The sequence below is a fragment of the Fundulus heteroclitus genome, chromosome 20, assembly GCF_011125445.2.
Source record: "Fundulus heteroclitus isolate FHET01 chromosome 20, MU-UCD_Fhet_4.1, whole genome shotgun sequence".
NCBI classification, from domain to species: Eukaryota; Metazoa; Chordata; class Actinopteri; order Cyprinodontiformes; family Fundulidae; genus Fundulus; species Fundulus heteroclitus.
In genome coordinates, this window is record NC_046380.1 from 44784010 (window position 1) to 44805814 (window position 21805).

The 21805-nt window shown below is 37.6% G+C and overlaps 1 protein-coding gene across 4 annotated transcripts in view; it reads left to right on the plus strand.

Moving 5' to 3' along the window:
• plxnb1b (plexin b1b) overlaps positions 1 to 21805 on the plus strand; it is a 207681-nt gene that overhangs the window by 37945 nt on the left and 147931 nt on the right. For all 4 annotated transcript variants that reach the window (XM_021321950.2, XM_021321952.2, XM_021321951.2 and 1 more), the window contains exon 2: positions 16602 to 16672. The gene's annotated coding sequence lies outside the window, so the exon portion shown is untranslated. The remainder of the gene's footprint in view (positions 1 to 16601; positions 16673 to 21805) is intronic.

A 21805-nucleotide genomic window follows, 5' to 3' on the forward strand; every position in this document is an offset into this window, starting at 1 on the left:
CATCTTCCTTAACAAATATTTTTATAAGATGGGTTATTTTTACAGATGACATTGCAATGTAAATTAAATCAAACTTATTTGTTTCTCAATTTTTGACAGGGCCTCTTCCAGATCTTCATGTGATGGCCATTGGTGAAAAACTTAGACGTTCGTCCACACCAACAGATGTATAGAAATAAAAAATTGGTTTAAATTTGTTATAAAAGACATAGGTATTTGCAGCATCTATGGTTATTTGCTGATTGTGGTGTGAGCAATTTTCTGGGTTACTTAAAAACTTGGAAACAGTGGACATATCTGTGAATTAAAGTAACCATTTAATGAAAAATGCATTCTTTTTTCTTTTTACTTTGTTTTAGTTCTCAACTTCAAAGCAAGACACAATGTCATTTTCATAACAACCATTTAGCATTTACATCCAACCAGTTACAATCTTACAGTGTCATAGCTTTTGCAGTAAGATAACATCCAAGCTAGCGGGCCTCAGACGGGCTTGTCCTCCTTGATATCAAGAGGTCCCTGGAAATTTGACATCAGGCAGCAGATGGCCCACAGCTGATTCACTGATCCTACCATGGACAGCGGAACAATTCCATCCCAAATGTGGTATTCCTTCACCCTGCGTATGGCCCTCTCCACCAGAATCCTCAAACAGGCGATGGCCTGGGTTTTCTGAGTGTCTGGTTTGCTGAGCTGGGTTGATTTCTTTAATGGTGGGATGATGAGTTTTACCCCCACCCCTGACAGCATTTTCTCAATCAGGAAACCTTTGTCAGCCATTACTTCATCCCCTGGCTGGAGTAGCTGTAGAAGCTGGGATTTCTTTGTTATTTCTATGTCCGAAATAGAGCCGGTGTATAGTGTAGAAACAAATGTGATAACACCACATGGAGCAACACCAATCAGTCCTTTAAATGTGGTGTGATATTTGCAGCTTGAAAAAGTCTCTGACTGTAAGGAGAGGGAAGTTGCGGTTTCACAGCGGATCTCAGTGCAGTCTATGATGACTCTCAGTTGAGGACAACAGAGCCTGAACTTGTCAGGCATCGTGGCCTGTACCTGCTCTCTTGTCATCCAAGATGGTAATAAGCCCAAAACATGATTAAGGTAGCTTGTCCATGTAAGGATGATGCGACTAACAGTCGACACGCTGACCTCAAAGAGAGATTACAATGTTCTCTCTTGAAGCCCAGCTGCAACGCGACTGATGAACTGTTCATGTTTCTCTATCAGTTCAAGCTTTCGCTGTGGACTTGCCATCACTTCTGCTGCACGCTGTGCTTTGAACCAATAGATGAGCCTTGAAGCAGTCGGGTTAACAGACTCCCAAAACAGAGTTAAGACCTTCTTGGAGCTGAATCTTGTGTAGTAACGGTAGTCCTCGTTGGTCACACAAAATTTATAAATTAATGGCTCCTGATTTTTAAGGGTCAGCTGCTGGATTTTGTGTTCAAGTGTCAAGATTTGCACCTCCATCTGCTGAATCTTTCTTGCAGCTCTGTCCATTTTACCTTTAGAGAAAAGAGGAGAATACACTTTAGCATCACTTATCCATTTTTGGTTCATCCACATAATTGGATGCTATCAGTAAGCTTAACAATAATTGTTAATTTTCATGAGGTGGAGAAAGGAACATTAAGGTCTTATTGCTAAATTGTGCCAAATATGATGGTTGATATAATTTAGTTTAGAGACATTAATTTCTAAGATTAATTTCTTTCATTAACAAATTGATCTTGTCAGCTCTAATAAAAATGTATGTGGTGACCCACTTGGGAAAAGCTAAATACACTTATTATAACTCAGTTATCTTTAAGAAAGAAAGATGTAGTTTAATTTGTAAAAAAAAAAAGAAAAAAATCACCAGGAGATGAATGGCAGCTGTAGTCATGATCATTTTGCACTGCCTCCAGGTGGGACCAATCCTCTGTGCTACTCCCTGGAACAGGCATCTCATTGTCAGCTGCGTTTTCTTGCTCGCCTTGCAGATTGCTCACCTCTTCCTACAATAAGATATTTTGTTATTGTTTTGATGTCATTTCAAACAAGCAATGTGATTGTCATACTTAAAACAGCAACCGCTATTTTAAAAGAAAGAGTTAGCATGAACCCCTTAAGGTAAGTTCTTGAGTTCTGAATAAGTTATTTAGTAATTTATTACCAATTTAAATACTGTACTCTTACCTTTGCCCCAATCATTCCACGGGAATTTAGATGGTATTGCTCCCTTCTTTAACTTCTTTCGACGACTTGCAGAAACGTAGGCCTCCTCTGAAGAGAAGTACTGACTGCAGACGTAAGTGTTGCCTCAAAGGATTTTAAAATTTGGCCCCTCGTCTCTTCTTATTGCTGTCACCTAACGGCTACGAGTCTCAGCATCAGCCGGGAAGTCATGAAAACTGTCATATGGAAAGTTTTTTTTTATTGTTTGAGCACTGTGGGACACTGCAGTGGCAGTTTCTCTGTGATTGTGCCATGCTTGGTGGATATGATGCTGCTGAGAGATGGACAAAAAATAGATTCATTATAATACTTTTTTAAAACTTTTATTTAACCAGATAAACTCCCATTGAGATTAAGATCTCTTTTTCAAAGGTTGATCTGACTAAGAGGTCAGCAGCACATGTCATTACTAATACAGTATAAACAAAACAATCTCAGGCCTCTACTTAAAATACACAGTATTTTGCACAAAAACTAAGAAAAAAGTGTCTTTAATATAAAGTGCAAATAAATTTCATAATACACAGAAAATTCTCAATTCAGAAACAAGTACTGTCCAATAGACACACGGTCGTTATTTTTTTTAGGAATAAACTAAAAGATTAAAATGGAATAAGATCTTTTGAATTCATTGACTGCAATTATATATAACACGTCACCATAATAAAGGGGAACAATGTAGCAGATAAATGTCTTTTTTCACTCACTGAAAAACAAGATTTATTTCTATAATAACAAATGAGCTACAGTAATAATTTTATAACATCTACGTCAGATTAATGATAGGTACAGTAAGCTAACAAGCTGCTGCATGTTAGCTTTGATCTACATGTTACTGTCCCGATCAAGGCATCTATATAAAAGCAATGATCGCTACCAATACAAAAGGAAAAAAAAGATAGTCAATAAGACACGTTTAATATTGTGGTCTCAGTCTTACCTAATGAAATCGTGCTGATTTTCAGTGAAACACGTCTTGACCTCCTGAATTTTCTATATAAAAGCATGTTGCCGGATGCAACGATACCTTGCTCCGCTTCAAAACGGAAGTTGAGTGACATCATGTGAAAAGGGTCTATTACTGGTTTTATACTCAGTTCTGTAATTATTTTAGATATTTTTTTGGCTTTTTAGAAATTAAAAATATATATTTTTAAATGTTTTCAATAAGGTATGATGGTGTAGTGTATAAATAGTTTTGAATGTTAAAGAAATTCTTAAGAACTGTGGGTGTGATGACGTCACAAGTACACTTCTGTTCCAATACACAGAGATACGTGCTGCGTGCTCGCGTTCTCGTCAAGTCCGATCTTCCTGTGTTCTTGTTAAGTCCGGACTTGACGAAAACGCGAGTATGTACTCATACAGTATTCATCGGCTCCTATCTTCGCACTCTGTGCTCCATTAACCAGCCTTGGAAACCGTAATGTCAGACCACTGTTTTGAATTCGTATTCTCAAAGAAAAAATCCGTATTCTCAAGCAGCCGCTGCTGTTCGTGTTCTTGAAGAATAAAGCCCAAATTTAAACTTGAAATTTGTATTTATTAGTTATTGAACTTGTAACTATTTAAACTGTATGTCGTATCTTTTGCATGAAATTTCAATTATTATGAGTTTACAAATGTTTGTTATGCACAACTTCTGACTAATATGCACACAACTGTCATTTTATGTACAAGTTTATTTTGACAGTGATCTTACCTCATATTCAACAGAAAAAAGCTGTGATGGAAATGAAAATCCACCGACTTGAAGTGACTGTGGAGGTAAATGCTGGATATGGAAATGATACAACTGTGCCCGTGATTCCAAAGAGTGACAGCCAGCTTAGTAACTCAGCCAACAAACTCACCTGCACCCCCCCCCCCCCACACCCCACCCCCCCCCCATCCCTATACCCTCACACCCGCACCACCTCGGAACACTGAGCGCAGGGCCATCAAGGAATAACTTTGCACTATTCCCCACTACCCCAGGGAAAAGGAGACAACAATGGCGGGCTTTTCTCACAACAAATGGTAGAAGTGAATCAGCTGGAAATGTTGGAATTCCACTTGAAAACAGATTTGCTCTACTTTAACATGACACCCAGGAAAATAGTCCATCTCCTGACAACAATCAAAGGTATGACAACAATCTTTAATCTAAATGGCGTTTTAAACTGCCAAAGAAAGAACAAGCCAGAGGGCCAAAAACCTTAATATTGTGCAATGGATCTGTAAGTGGGATTAGACACTAATGTAACAAGAAAAGCACAGAAGTGATGATCTATAATTCTATGAACTATAACCTGGTGTCTGATGTCTCAGAGATTCTTTCAGAGATCATGAAGACGCGCCAGAACCTGGAAAAACTCATAGTACACACCGAAGCCTTGGGTGATGTCATCAAAATAAGAAAATAAGTATTGGAAGGAGGATTACATTCGCCTGCTAAATATACAGCTAGGCCCAGAAATATTTGGACAGTGACACAATCTTCGTGGATTTGAAATTAAACAACTACAATATAATTGAAGTGCTGATTTTAAGGTTTAATACGAGAGGTTGAACAAAAATATATGATTAAACATGTAGCAATTGTAGCTATTTTTATAAAAACGCTCCTCATTTCAGGGGCTCAAAGGTAAATAAACATAACCCTAAATAAAATGTTACTTTTCAATATGTTGTTGAGAATCATTTGCAGGCAATGACTGCCTGAAGTCTGGAACCCATGGACATCACCAAACACTCTGTTTCCTCCTTAGTGATGCTTTGCCAGGCCTTTACTGCATCTGTCTTCAGTTGGTGCTTGTTTGTGAGTCTTTCTGCCTTAAATTTGTCTTGAGTGAGTGAAATGCATGCTCGATGCTTCCCATCATTCTGGTACAGGTTGATCTTAGTCTCATCTGTCCAGAGAATGCTGTTCCAGAACTGGGCTGGCTTCTTCAGGTGTTTTTTGGTAAAGTCAATTCTGGCCTTTCTGTTTTTGAGGCTGATTAATGGTTTGCACCTTGAAGGGAATCCTTTGTATTTACTCTCATGAAGTCTTCTTTTTATGGTAGACTTAGATACTGATACACCCACTTTTCCTGTTCTTCACTTGAGTGGATGTTTTGAAGGTTTTCTTTCTTCACCATGGAAAAGATTCTGCGATCATCCACCACTGTTATCTTCCGTGGACGTCCAGGCCTCTTTGAGTTCACAAGCTCACCAGTGCACTCTTTCTTTCTCAGAATGTACCAAACTGTTGATTTGGACACTCCTAACATTTCTGCTATCTCTCTGATGGATTTTTATTTATTTTTTTCAGCCTCTGGATGGTCTGTTTCACCTCCATCGAAAGCTCCTTTTCCGCATGTTGTATGTTAATAGCAACAGCTTCCAAAGGTTAAAAGGTCTGGAGTCTGCAACTTCAGACCTTTTTAACTGCCTAATTGATGACAGATTAACGAAGGAAGAGCCCATGCAACCTTATTTATTTTGCAGTCTTCTGAGTCAATTGTTCAATTACTTTTGGTCCCTTGAAAAAGAGGTGGCTATATATTAAAGAGCTGTAAGTCCTAAACCCTTGCTCCAAGATGGATGAGTACTCTCAAATTACAGCTGAGATTCTGCACTTTGAGCTTTTTTTGATTATATAATTGTATCCTGAATATGTTTTCATAAACAGCGAAAATAACAAAACTTGTGTCACTGTCCAAATATTTCTGGGCTCTTTACCTGGCTCTCCAGGTAAAAGAAAACTGAAGTAATAATTTTTCGACCAATGGATGAGCGATCAAGAGTTAGCACACAGCTTCAGCTAGTAACCACTGATCAGGCCCAAAATCTGGGTGTAGTAATGGACTCAGACCTGAACCTTCAAAGGTATCTAAATACATTTACAGTATTATTAATGTTTTAGTTGAAAATCTCAGAGAAGAAAGATTCCCTTGTATTTTTCAGTTTTAAGTTTATATCTGTCTCTCTTTATAGATGTCATAGTGAACCTGGAGTCAAACATGGAGAAGCACCATTTGGTTCTTATGCTCCACTTATCTGGAACAAACTCCCAGAAAACAGTGCTGAAACCATGAGTTCTTTTAAATCAAAGTTAAAAATTGCCTTTAAATATTACAGGGCTGTCACGATTAATGAAATTCATTGAGGCCTCAAAGCTTCGTTACATTGTTTATTTATTCAGCTCACCAGCTCACTCTCTTCTGTCCAGACAGTTAACGCTAATAATAGCCTAGCCCGCTAATATATGGATGCCAAGTGTGGATATCTGCTATGGAGACAGAAAACAACGAGCAAAAAACCAGGCAGAGAAAGAAACCTAAAGCTTTAAAGATGTAGGGACACTTTAAATTTAACAGAAAAGAAAACAAGCTGCCTGGTATCGACTGCCAAGAGTTAGCGCTTCTCTCGCTGCTCGCCCCCCAACTTTCCTCAATATGGTAGCCAAATGGCCAATCACGTTATACCATTATGTGAAAAGAGAAAGGTGTGCAGTGAGTACTCCTCTGAGTACAGGGTGAGTTTGTTAGGTTGTCCTGTAAAATTAACTATGAGGCACAGGAGAAAACAAACATCTGTTTTTTTTTTTAGTTTAAAGATGTTGGGGACAACAAAGCAGAGGTCCTTCAAACAGAATGAAAATGGCTTTAAAGAGCAGGTTTCACCAAAAACCTGCAGAGATATATCAGAGCTAAATACTGTATTTAGAGGGAAGTTTGGTTCTGGTTCTGTTTAGTGGATGTCTTTGCAGTTGTTAAATTGTGCAACAGAAAAATTTGATTGAAATATCATATTCTATCAATCAACTGATATTTTTTGTTAAATTTTTAACTTAAACACTTAATTTTGATCTGATTATGCCTTATTTATTAATAATTGCACCGTATTTTTCTTTCTCTTCTGTTGTACAGTTTAATTTAAATTTAGCTTTTTTCATATTATTTAGTCTTGTGTGTAAGTCTGGTGTCAAGGCCCACCTGTTTTTGGCACTGTCACACCCGAATTTCCCCACTCTGAGACAGTAAAGGTATTTCTATTCTATTAAACATGGGAAAAAATAGTTTAAAAAAAACTGTATTTATTATGCCTAAAGTTAAATTACTTTTTAGCCAAATTTACCTTTTCGATGAATGTGTAATTATTTTTGTCTATTAAAAATAAGAGTTTAACTTAGCTCTTAAATTAATCTCTAGAAGTGTTTTTTTTATTTGAATAAAATTATGCTTTTTAATCTAAAAATCCTGAATGCATTATGCAAGTGAAACTTTATGTACTTTTTTGTTTTCACTACAGAGGCAGCTGCACTGTATTGATGTTAAGTCAATCAGAAAGGGCTGAGTTTTTAACATTTAGTTTTTAGAACATTTTAGCTGCAGATTTATCCTTGTTGTTAAAAAAATAATGGCACTATTTGCTCATTAGCATTTTTTCCTTTATTTCTATTACTCATAAAATGAGCTTGAGTAATTATGTGAAAAATCTGAAGCATGTGTCAATGTTATGTCCGATTAATCGTCAAAATAATCGCTAGAATAATCAATTACTAAAATAAGCGTTTATGACAGCCCTAAAATGTTAATGTTGAAGTTTGTAGTCCAAATTGTCTTATATCATAACCTGCTACTGTTAGTCCACTCTCGAGTGCTTTCTTCTGTATGTTTTCTTTTCTGTATATCTTTTAAAAATTAAGTGGGAGGAGCTCTGTTTAGTTGCTAGGTGAGGGTAGTAAATGGGAGATTTTAGAAATAGCTCATTTTACAGAAACCAACTAACATTTAAATATTGCCCTTAATAGCTGGATGTTATTTAAATTATTATTATTATTATTATTATTATTATTATTATTATTATTATTATTATTATTGATTGGACTGTTTGTAGAAGTAGTAGAGACCCAAATGGAAGTACACAAATGTGCAAAAAGTGAATTTTGCATAATAGGTCACCTTTAAGAAACTCTCTATAGATGTTTATCTTAAATGACCCAGACTCTAAATATCTGCTTAGGTTATTGGCTCTGCCAATCAGTACATCCCCACCCCCAACCTACCCCACATGTCTAGGCTTTATTTGCTACTCATACTTACTGTGCTGTTCATTGATTATTAATGTGACCCCATGACCTAATGCCCAACATTGTACAGGATAATCAAATGGTAGTGACCTGATTTACATTTCATACCCATATGAACATGTAGTGCTGTGCAATTGCAAATCAGTTTATATTATATCAGTGTGTTTATTTTAGTTGAATGTCTTCTATTTATCTTAAAGCTTATAACTGTCTAACTGAGCTATGGTATTTAAGGGACACACTCGCTAAAAACTCGTAAAATAAAAAGCTTTGTCTCTTCTCTGTGCTTAAGGGCAGGGGTGATTTTGATTTATTTTTAATTTTGTTTTTTAATTATGTTTTTTGACTAAGTAGTCAAACAACATGGCCTGTTGTTGTCACTGCAGTGGAATCCAAGTTTTAAGTTATATGAGCAAGTTTATAATGTCTTAAAAAATTGTTTTGTTGAAATAAATAAAACAACATTTGAACTTTTATACTCTATGAATTTAATATGTTTGTTACAGACATCATTAGTCTTGTTTTCTTATACTACTGGTCTGAGTTAACCATCTTTGCCAAAATACAGTCACCTGCATAGCTTTAGTACAGCAGTATGATGCAAATGAACAGCTTCATATTTAATCTCTGCTTTCATTAGTGTGCCATTTCTAGAGTAATTTTTACAGAGAACCTTTAATTGCAGTGGTTAGGATTTTTTTTTAACCTTCAATGATTTAAGTCAATTGATTTCCTTTTTTATGGCTGTGGGCCAAACAGTCACACATATTGGCTTCCTGCTGTCCGTAAATTAGGCGGACAGACAAGGACCCACTAGTCTGAAGAGGTAGAGATTTAAAAGAAAGTTGGTGACAAATAAATCCTCATTTATTACAGGATGATAACTATCAACTCTGGTGGCTTTGTTGAGCTGCATCTGACATAAATTTTTTTCAACAGAGATGCTAGTTGCATCTCTGTGGGGATGGTGCTTAGATACTGCGTATCAGTCACTGTTATAACACTGACAAGAGAGATTGTATTGTCGTGTAAGTCTTTTGGTAAGTGAGTTATGTGGAATGAAATCACAGTATTAATGTACACCATCCGGTGGAACATACTGAGAATTTTAAGGTCAGATTATGTTCCTCTCACTTAAAAAAAATGTCATTCTGGTCAACTGAAACGCCATCAGTAGGGTTGGCTTTGTTAATATTTCTTAGGTTTCAAATGAGTTGCTGTTGAGTTGTTAAAGGATAATACTTAAACCCTATAATTTGCCAAAGAATTTGCTTACATTGTGGAAAATCGAATTTAGGAAAAATGTTCACAACAGGAGGAAATTTGGGGAAGTGGGATCAGATTTTGGAAAAGAATAGAAGAGTTCATAAGGCCTTTAATTTGGCACACTAGAGTAAGTCATACTGGATTATTACATCAATATGCTGTTAAAGAAGCTATAAGTAAGATATTTAGTGTAAGATCAACCTAAGTCGTTCTCATTTGTCACTCGGGATGGAAGTAACATACCCTATAAACAATCGGTCCTCTCCATCAACAATGTCTGAGTCACGTTTTTCTCCTTTCAAACCTAGAAGTACTTCAGTGCAGTGTGTAGCCCATGTTTACTTCCTGGTTCCTGATTTTATGAGATTTGCCAGGGTTCCCTTTTTCAAGTCGTTTACTTTGTGTACCTCTGATAACTGTCTTTATGTTAAAGGTTGTGTGGATTCAGATAATGTATAAAAATTCACAAATTATTTCATGAAGTTAATTTCTAATTCCAAACATATGCTTTTAATTACATTTTTGTCTTGCCAAAACCTTTCCCACAGCCTGGATCACAAGTATAAACATATATGCAAATTAGGCAATGACGTAATCTAGCATTTTCTAGTGACTTTTAGGATTTATCTGCAAAAAAGATGGAGAACACACAACTGGTTTTGCTAATGTCATTATACCACACAACGTTCTGTTTCCTAATGATTTAATTCCATGCAAACAAAAACACCTGCAGTAGAACCGCCAATGAAGGGAAGCTAAAATTGGAGAAATATGATCTTTCTTGTTGTGTTTCATCAGAACTCTTGCTGCAGCATTTTGGATCAGCTAAAGACTTTGAACTGCATTTTGTGGACTTCCTGATAGTAAAGAATTACAATAGTCCAGCCAAACAAATGCATGGACTAGATTTTCAGCATCACTCCTGGCCAAAATATTTCTAATTTTGGCAATATTCCGGAGGTGAAAAGGGAAACCCTGGAAACCTGTTTGGTATGGGATTTAAATGGTGCCTTGGTCAAAAATAACACACATTTTTTTTTTCTTCTTTTTTTTATTACGAGAGCCCAATTTAATGCCATCCAGTTTAAGTGATTGATTAAGAAGTACATTTTTGAGGACTCTTGTCTAAAGATTACAACTTCTGTCTTGTCAGAATTTAAAAGCAAAAAATTTAAAGTCATCCATCCTTTAATGTCATCAAGACATGCCTGTAGTCAAAGTAATTGATTGGATTCATCAGGATTTATGGATAAATATAGCTGAGTGTCATCAGCATAACAGTGGAAATTAATTCCATGCTGTCTGATAATTTTGCCAATCGGAAGCATATACATAGTAAAGAGAATTGGCCCAAGGACTGAACCCTGTGGTACTCCACAAGTGACCCTAGAGTTTGAAAAAGATTTATTATTAACATGCATAAACTGGAATCTGCCAGACATATAAGACTTAAACCACCCTAGTTCTTTCCCCTTAATCCCTACAGTATGCTCAAGTCTTTGTAGGAGAATATTGTGATCAACTGTATCAAATGCAGCACTGAGATCTAACAGGACAAGTACAGACACAAGTCCATTATCTGAAGCCATGAGAATATCATTAGTGACCATCAATAAAGCTGTTTCGGTGCTATGATGAGCTCTGAAGCCTGACTGGAACTCTTCAAATAGGTTGTTACTTTGTAAATGTTCACATACTTGATTAGCAACTACTTTCTCAAGAATTTTAGATAGGAAAAGAAGATTAGATATAGGTCAAATAAATGTTTAATGGTAAATGGCTTGTACTTGTATAGCGCTTTAACTAGTCTTGACGACCTCCAAAGCGCTTCACACTACAGTTCAGTCATTCACCCATTCACACACACATTCACATGCCTTTGATACATATCCATTTACTAAGGATAGATTAATCATATCCAAAATGGGGGCATTTATCAAAGGGAATACTTCCTTAAATAACTTGGTTAGGATTAGGTCTAGCATACAAGTTGAAGGTTTAGATAGAGCTAAACTTTTAGATAACTCAGACAGCTTTACTGTGTCTAAACAGTCTCATCTTAAAGAATTTGGAATTCGGTTAAAGAAGACAATTTTTTTATTTTATTTTTTTCTGGGGAGATCATCTTTCCTATTGATTCTCCCGCATGTCAATCAATCATTGTGAAGGGCTAACATAACACCAATGTGGGTGCTTGTTCCTTGCTAGTTTCCTCTTGCTGCGCACACATCTATTGTTTGTGTATCCAGTGAGTTTCGGTTTCCAACTTTTATTGTAGCTCCACTGTATATTTTGAAATTGGCTTAGAGTCTCAAGAGTGTCTAAACAATCCCTATCATTTGAACTGAATGGCAGGGATTGAAGTTTTTCCAGGTCTGTGGTTCTCACAGAGGTCTAATTTTTTTCATTCCTTTTTCTGAATACATAATGTATTGACTACTGTCAGGATAGATGGACCATTTCACCCAGTATAACAAAAAGTGTTTCTGAACAAGATTACAGCTATACCTTTAACTAAAAAGATAAGTATAACATTTTTGAAAAACGAATGAAAAAGATTCATCTTCTGTTTAATTTTAAATGTAAATTATACTGTATTACCAAAAGTATTGAGTCACCTATCCAGATCATTGACTAAAGAGGCCTTATGTACGTAGCGTGTGTAATCACAAAGAATTTGTAATATATAGTAATATAGTAATAATAATAATAGTAATATTTGCACCGAAATTTTAAATGCACATGGACAAAATGTAAATGTAAAATTTACTTTACGTTAAAGTGTGCAGTAATTCACACGCATTTTTGACATCCCATGAAAATGATCGACAGCGATGCAAATTTCTTTAATATGACAACAACAAACGGCAAATTCCTAAACCTCACCTAAATACCCTGTAGTATAACTGTAGTATATATATAATATTTCAGTTCTATTTAACTCAAGGTGCATCGAGCAAAATGGTTTTTCATTTTCTTTTAGCTATTATGGGGTTAAACCTGTACAGCAGTGTAACACATCTCAAAATATAATAGAAATGACCTCAATCAGATGCAAACTGTAAATGTTCCTCTCTTTCTGCTACATGTAGAAGTAAATGCACATTGAGCTATGCACTGATGCACATTAAATGCATGTAGATCATCTAAGGGACACTTTCCGCCTCACTGAAAAAGAAAATGGGATTGGATCAGCAGACTTATTCCTAACAAGTCAGGTGTGATTATGTCTAAAGTGGAGACAATCATAAACGTCCATAAATAGCTGCATATAGTTGCATGTAATTGTGGATCGATGGCAACATTGGCACTGCTGGAAGACATCGCCAATGGAAGAATGCAGAGGGAGAGTGTTTTCAAAGATCCTACTGACTTGCTGGTAAATGATGAGTAGCCGGTTCAGATTGCCCTGGGCCACTATTTTTGAACCGACCCAAGAATTACAGAAAGAAACCAGGAGGAATTGTGTGTTGCCGGTGCCGCTTAAAGTTCTACCTCTGCTGCAGTCTTTTCAACCAAAGCTTTTCAGAGGGTGCTGACTGACAGGTCGGTTATTTCATAGTTATGCCTGAGCCATCCCAGATACTGTACATAGGACTGCCTCATCAATGTAACATTGATCAGATACACAAAAGCCCCCTAATTCACTCTCATTGCAACAAGGAACTGATTTCCAAATCTAATCAGAGCTATGACTGCACTCATATCACTATAATCCTGTTGAACTCTGGATTGCGCTATTTGGTCATAAAAACAATAAACATTTTCATTATAATACTTGTGTTAGGAATAAAATAAGAGCCGGCTCCGTGCACGATTGCTGACTTGGTAATATTTTATGTAACATCCAAACTCATTTTACTTTACAATGTGTGTTTGGTGACATAGTTCTTACTAAAAGTATGGGAGGCATATTCACATCAATACATACATTATACGTGCACATTATAATGATCAGCCTTAAGCTGTATTTAAGTTCAATGCAGAGGCTAGACAGCGCAATTGGAATTTGATAGACACAAAACCGGTGCGAGCAGACAAACTTAATTTTGAGCCAGTTTGATTAATAATTAGCTGATGTCCCTCAAGATGTTGGTTTGCAGTAATTTACTACAAATATCCCTTGAGGTGTCTCTCTGACTGCCTGACACCTCTGTTGCCATGGTTATTTGGACACGTGGTAGGCGCTTTCTGGGTATTTATATTGATTTGCAGATATGTATTTAGGGGTAGCGACAGGGTAGCCCAAGATACACGTGCAGGCATGTACAATTCCACACAAATTGGTATTTATCAAGTCCACACATGCGTCGACTCGTCTGCGCGGTTTCGTACATCTGAATTTTTTTGTGCACTGCAAATTTCAGGATTTCTCCCTACCGCCAATGTTTAGTATGAGAGTTGTGCACCCTTTCGTACATGAGGCACCAGGTGACCCAGCCAGAGTAAAACACCATGAGTTCAACATGGGCGTACACCTGCATGGAAAAGCAAACTCCATAATGGTCCATAAAGGCATGAATGAGTACGTTTAGAGTGGAAGAACTTGCCTGGCCTGCATAGAGCCCTGACCTCAACCTTTGAAATGAATTAAAGCAAAATCTTTTCCAGCATCAGTGCCTCAGCTCAGAAATGCTTTCCTAGAGAAACGATCAGGTATTTTCTTACTCTCAAAGCTTTTTCTTTGAGGAAGTGAAGCTGTTGTAGCTGTACACAGCAAGTCAACAACATATTGAAGCCTTTAAATTAAAAATGGGATGTCATCAGGTTTATGTGTGTCTAAAAGACAAATGGCCCAATACTATTGGCAATTTAGAGTAGCAACACCTGTGTTTGGGTAAATATGTTCAGTTGAATATAATTCAGGTTATTATTTTGTACCAACTCACAACAAGCACTGTGGCTGTAGTACCATGATTATCTTGCCACCATGTGTATATTTTAAGTGTCAAAACAAAAGATCTTACATTTCCGTAGTTTAATTATAGTGAAGCTTTGTCCAAAGGCACAGCATCAGTGTTCAGCTTAGGAAAGCAATGAAAATGCCATTGCGTGTATCCTTGGCCTCAAGTGTTCAAGTGTTCCAAAGCCATTCAACACTCAAACAAGATTTTAGTAAAGATAAAAAGGCATGTTATAAGGCTGCTGCTGCAGTAGTGATGTTTACTGGAGTTCCTGCCACTGCCAATGTAGGAGTAAACCATAATTGGGTTGTTCTGTCAATTTACAAGGAGATTATTTTGATATTTTGTCTCTCATTTGTCCTTCAACAAACTTTATGAGACATTTGTGTTTCGGTTCATAATCTGACCTAATAGGTGTTCCCTTGGGCTCCTGAAGCGGTGTTCTCCTTAGGTCTTCAAAAACTTATTCAGTATAACTCACTACTTGATAAGATTGTAACGGGTCAGAATGGGTGTCTCCACACTCTGACTCATTGGTTTTGGACAGGCTTTGGGAACGCACCATGTCACTATTTAGCACATAACCAGTTGCATCACTGTTCATTTTCAAACAAAGGAAGGCCTGACTGAAGTTGGCACTGCGTTTAATGGTCAGAGAGAGAACCACAAAGACACAAATGTGTCCTGATTTAAAGCTCCAGGGTGTAAGATTTTCACACTGGCACACCACCTAATGGTGCGCTAAATGAATTACAAACGACTTTGCCATAATAGCTACTACAGAAGCCACAGAGTATAATAAGTGTGACAATGTAGACATGTCCTCCATGTATTACCTACTGTTAATAGCTACGATCATTGTGCAAAATGGTTTTTGGCACTTTTGTCAAGTCTGCTTGTTTCTTTTTCTACACACACACGCGCACGCACACACACACACACACACACACACACACACACACACACACACACACACACACACACACAGGGGGGAACCCTGTAATACAAACTGACAACTGACTTTCTTGGAAAGTTTACTTTTTATTTATTACTTGGTAGTGTTATTCTCTTATACAACAACAGTAGAAATGCATGCATCTTTTCAAATGAAGATTCATGGTAAAATAGAATTACTTCAAATGCCTTAAATTACTGGGAGGAATTGGATAATATCACTTTCTAGGCGGACTGTAAAATTTTAGACGGAAGCATAATTTGAGGAACATTAAAACGGTGTGCATAGTTGGGGGATCATGACTGTTAGAAAGGCATTGGCAGTTTACACACAGTTTCATTTAAACAGACGACCTACTGGATGCACCAAATTTCTACAAGGCAACTAGAACAGCTAGTTAAAAACATTGACAATCAAGAGCTGTAACAACATCCAAGACCGGCGAAACGGTTCAGTAGCTTTGGGCATATGTCTTAATGCACCGATTAATAACACGCTTGGTGATAGAATCAGCTGCAATTATACTGATTTTGACATTTTAGAAGGATTAGATTAGACCAGTGTTCCTCAATTAGTTGGTTAAGACACGACCTCTAATGTTTTTACCCTTTAAAAGAAAAAAGGAAAATCAACAATGGAGTTCCTTTGTGTTTCACTGAGGTCATTTGTAAATTTGAACCCCTGTGTCCCCTTAGCAGAACTGTGCAAAAATAATTCTTAGCATTGCTGCTTCATCCACAAACTGTAGCTCTTTCTCAGTGTCCTAATAAGATTGGAAAGATAACCTCCAGACAAACAAACAAACCCAATCACTCGCAGCTGCATCAAGCTCGGATAAGCCCTACCCAATCCCTCTCCCTGCAGGGATGGAGGCTTTTAGATGGAAGAGCAGCTGTGAGGAAGGCTTGGTCTGTTCAGACCTCTACCAGAAGCTTCTGCACTGAATCATAAAAATGTTCTTCTGACATTAAAGTAAATCATGTTTTATCACGCACACTTTAATCACAGGAAGTTCAAACTTGTTAAATTGTTCTGTTTTGCACAGAGAACGTTTGGGATGACAAGTCTGAACTGATGTAGTTTTAACAAAGTATGGGAGTATTGTGAATTACTTCTAAAGACATGTCCTGCAGCCTCTATCTGAATGTCTTGCATAAATCATGCTTTGATTTTCTAACTATGTCCTTTCTTGCAGGTTTTGAAAAATCTTAACTGGAGACATGGATCAATCTGGTCTGGTAGGAAAAGGCCACTGAGCTTCCACAGGTAGGAAACCCATCTTTTTTCTGCTTTAATCACAGAGAGAACACACAGAAATATTTAGTCATTTGGAGGAAAATGGCATTTTTACTGCTTTTTGACCTTTACCATCCACGATTTAAACAAAAAACATTTATAACTCCTTTTTAAATTTTATTAACAAAGATGACATATATGATAAGCTGTGCTTTATATAATCTGTATTTAGAGGAGAATAATCAAGTCCAGTTGTTAAACATCTTAAATAGATCTCATTTGTCACCCGTTGCCAAAAACTGTGAAATAGCCCTTTAATATCTTGGCAAATCAGAGCCCAAGCTCAGCTTGGGCTCTGATTTGGGTTAATGATCTGTGGAAGATGAGGTACATGTTTTGTACTCGAATGTCTAGAATGCTATAAAGTTGTTGGTGAAACAAAAATAATGTCTTATTGGAATATGTGCAGGAACTTTGTTGGAAAAACTTCATTATTAAAATTAGCTCAGCAGCTTTGCATTTCATTCTTCTGTAATCATAAAGAGTTTGGGTTGCCTTCCTCTGCACCCTCAGGTCAACTCCCCCGCTGCCTTTCCACATCCCACCACACTCAGCAGCTATTTAAGTGGCTGCGGCTGCTCCGTATTGCTGCTCTTGTACCGAACCAGAAGCTGAGACCATGCTAACCGAGGCCTCCCTGCTGTCACGTGTAGTAGCTGATTGTTTTCATACTTGCCTTCCCAGAACCAGTCCTCCTGCCTTGTGGTCTTACTGTTTTTGCCTTCAACGTGGACTGTGTTTTTCCTTTAGCTGACCTTGGTTACATAAACTAACACTTGATTCCTCCCCCCCCCACCTCTATGATTCTTCTCTGGCTTCTCCCTCCCTCCCTCTCCTAATCCGTCACTTTGCCAGCCTCCTATCCTTCTGGAGCTCCCACAAAGTAAATAATTTTGATTATGTTGTGAAAGTGCAGTCAGGACAATTTATCAATTTATTCCCAGGCTGTTAAAGCTGCAAGTAGCTGGTGTGAAGGATACGCCTAGGAAAAGAAAGACAAGTGATTGCTGTTGGTGGGTGAAGTGTTTCTGTCTTCTCTTAACTTTTTTGGCCCGTCAGATAAAGGAAGATACACGTCACTTTCTTTATATGGACTGCAGTCAGGAGGCTATTGTTTTACATTCATGGCAGATGTGCAGCAAACAGTAGTGACAGAGCTGCATACAGATTCTCAGAGGCAACAGAGGTGACAACAGAACACCAGTAATAAAAGAGAAAACATAAAGACATCCAGGAAACAAATAAAGTGTAGTAAAAAAACAGCCTGAGTAAAGGCAACCTGAGTTAATCAATTACAGCATGCTGTAGTTAGTTTAACAAAAACTAAGCCCAAATGCAGAAATGTGAAAAACTAAGTACACTGTAAATGGACACAGGAGATGGGAAGATACATAGCAGTCAGCAGTAGTTAATTAACCTATAGGGCAGTTCGCTGTTCTAAAGCAGGTCTGCTAGCACAATGTCAACGCAGAAAGATACCAGCAATGATTTTATCCTTCCTGTCTGTCAGTTCAGGATGAGTTATGAACCTCATTTGAAACAATTTGAGGTTCATTCTTTTACAGTAAGAAGGCGTAGTCATAGATGAAAAACATTTAAGATGGGGCCAATCTTCTAAGGAGATGTGTGTGTGTGGGGGGGGGGGGGGTCATAGGTACAACAATGTGATTATACATAAATAACAGAAAGATTTACTATTTTGGAATTTAAATAACATAAAAAGGAATACCTGTTATCAATAATTAGGCGCCCGCCTATGCATTGAAAATGCATGGCGGAGGCCTTATGTTATGCACCTAATAAGGGTCCATCACCGTTAATACAGGCCGAACCGTAGGGTCTACCCCCACATACTATACATCAAAACGTTCGTCTCGACGCCGTGAAGTGGGCTTTTTGTACTTGACGGCATTTAAAGTTACCGTGGTGACAAAATTAACCAAAAACCACTTCTCAAAACCACTTCCTAGACACAGTTGACCTCGCAAAAATGCAGACCTCAGCATGACACTTATTTTTGGTACAGTGGTTTAGGTGTTGGGCTGGTGCACCAAAGGTCGCAGGTTCGCAACACGCTGGGGGTACCCAATATTTTTTATTTATTTTTTACAAGTAACAAATAAACAATGTGAACAACTGATATAAACTAGAAACGTTCAACTTCTGAAGAAGTTGAAGAAGGCGCCCGCCTGGTGGTGTGCGTAACCGTTAAAGGCAAAGCTTCTGAGTGTTGGTTAGGCTGAGCTTTTGTAGGGTGTAAGGTATATCTGTTAAGAGCTTGTAAGAATTATAAATGTGTCTCTCTCTGTATGTGGTGGAAAGGAAATTGTAAGCTGTTCAGATCGAATGCTGCTTATTTCAAATATCTTTGGTTGTTTAAAAATTATCCTTGGTTGTAGGCTTTTATCGCTTGGGGATTTTAAATCAAATGTTTTTAGAGGTTCTTCTTAAGCAGAGGTTTGATACAAGTGTTTGAAAAAAGATTTGTGTGCAGGAAGGCAAAATGTCTGTCTTCTATGTAAACTGTTGTCATTAAAGAAACATCAGAAAACAACACAGGGAAGACACTAAAACCAATTGAATCAGTGTGCTGACACTGTGGAAGGTAAGACAAATACCCCAAGATTTTCCAATATTTTAGTATTTAACATTTTGCCACGGGTCAAAACTTAAGACAGGACCTTACCTCCATTAGCACTCAGAGTCTCATTGGATTAGGCACTGGACAGCACCTGTGGTGACTATAGAGCCCAGCCCGGAAAGTCTGCAGCCATTTCAGCACTGGACATTTCTGTACCAGATTCAATGTGTTTATGGGTAACATATGACAAAAAGGTGTGCTCAACATAATATTTAAATATGTTAATGTGACACAAACAAAACCTACACCTTCTGGAAGTTGTAGCAACTAGATACTTAGCAACAACAAGCTTATGTTTCCATTTTCAATGTTTGCTGTCTTTATCTGCATGGGTGGTTCTCCCTTGCATTGCTAGGAATTGTGGGGCCCTAGAATGAAACCATTACAAGCACTGTTCCAAAGTTGGCAACATTTTTAAAAGAAGCCTTTTTCTATCATTGTGCACTTGTGAAATAAACTCCTAGTTTACTTAGAGGCTTGCAATGCTTTTTCTGTTTTGTTACATTTGTTGTTTATTTGGATTTTTTAAGTTGCTTTCCTTGTGGTTTTCCCATAATTTAGCATGTATATTGTAATATATAACTTTTTGCAATGGAGTACTGTCGATCACAGATCAACAGCTTTGGTTATTTTGTCTTTAGCCCCAAAAAGGCACTTCTGACATTGACTCTGGTTTGGAGGGTCCTGACACAGAGTACTCCACATTATAAGTCCATACCTGGTATGTAGGTGGTCTTTATCCACCAACTCTGTGTTTAGTCTTCTCATTGGGAGGCTTTTCCCAATTTATTGAATAGATTCTTGCCAATTCTCACAAAGAATCTAGTTCTTGCTGTTGCTTGGGCACTGTTTAGGAGTAAATGTTTTCCTTTTGCTCAATTTTCTTTAACATGTTTGTATGTTTATACATTTTGCATGTTAAACCTTGTACTAGTTACCATTGTCATGTATACAAATAAACAGACATCAGTATACTGACAATAAACATATTTATTAACTGAAAAAAACAGAACAAACTTTAAACAGGCAATAGTGGTTTTTCGCTAATTTCGTTGCCATGGTAACTGGAAATGGAGTGAAGTACAGATAGCACACTTCACGGCATCGAGACGCACGTTTTGATATATAGTTTGTGGGGGAAGACCCTACGGTTCGGGCTGTGTTTGGTTTTATGTGCCTTTCCTTGTAAACTAGAAATGTCTTATTCTCCTGAATGCACCATAGCTTTCTGACGCTCGCGAACGCATCACACTGGTCTGAGAACCAGCGCTGAGTAGAGGCACGTTTCTGCTTAAAGGAGAAGTCCAGTCAAAATCAGAAATCAAACTGCTGAAAGTACTTTAAATATAAAACTACTACATACTGTGCAATAAATTATATGTTTTTTTTAGTTAAGAATAATTTTCTTTTAATCATGTTTATGTGGAGGAACCCATCTTGTTCCAGAATAGTACTGTCACCTCCCATTTTATGATGTCACTCAGCGGACCCGCTGTTGAGCAAGTCCCAACGCTCTGTTTGTCACGATGCACTATAGACCAGTTCACGTGTGACGTCATGCGTGACGTCCGCGCTACATCCGGGTCCCGCGGGTAGGCAAAAGCAGAACTGTTCCTGTCTACTATCATTACAAAACGGGTGATTTAGAACGTACTTTCAGTTAGTTTATTTTTGGAATCTAAACAATGTCTACGACTTGTTGTGCTCCCGGTTGCACACAGAGGCATTCCAAATCGTCGGATGTACGTTTCTGTCGTTTACCAAAGGACGAGGAAAGAAGAAAGAAATGAATAATATCCATGAAAAGGATGCAGGCAGACAATCTCAATGGACTGTGGGAGCCATCATACTACAACAGAATGTGCAGTCTACACTTCATCTGCGGTAAATAGAACTTAATTTTGCACTGGTCATTGTTCTACTTAAATAGCGGCGGAGGGGAGGTGGTGATCGCTAGACGGTGCCGGGAGAAGCAGAGTCAATGTGCTGCAGCAGCAGCACGCCGCATCATTTTAGTTTTCTTTGCGCTATCAGTGTGCAATAATGTTCACCCGACAGCGGCTGCATTACGCCCCTGTTTACGCTGCAACGTCGCCGACACCCCCACCAATTTTAATAAGACAAAAAGAAAAAAATATTTAATCTATTGATGTGGTTGCAAAATTAATTTAATATAGGCCTTTACATATCTTAAAGATTAATCTGCTGTTCTTTAATAGTCTTACTAGTATATCCCAATAGTATATTAATATGTTCTCATTTCAATAATGAAATGGACAACCACTCATGTGACAACTCAGTCTTGGTGTCACTAATCTTACTTAAAGTACATTATTGGGTCCTCCATGCTCCTTATGTATTAAGATTTACTGCACATTTAAACATTGAAATCTCACTATTGTTAGGGAAATAATTAGTTGTCTGAGAGGATGTAGGTAAGGAGAAGCTGTTATCTACACTTC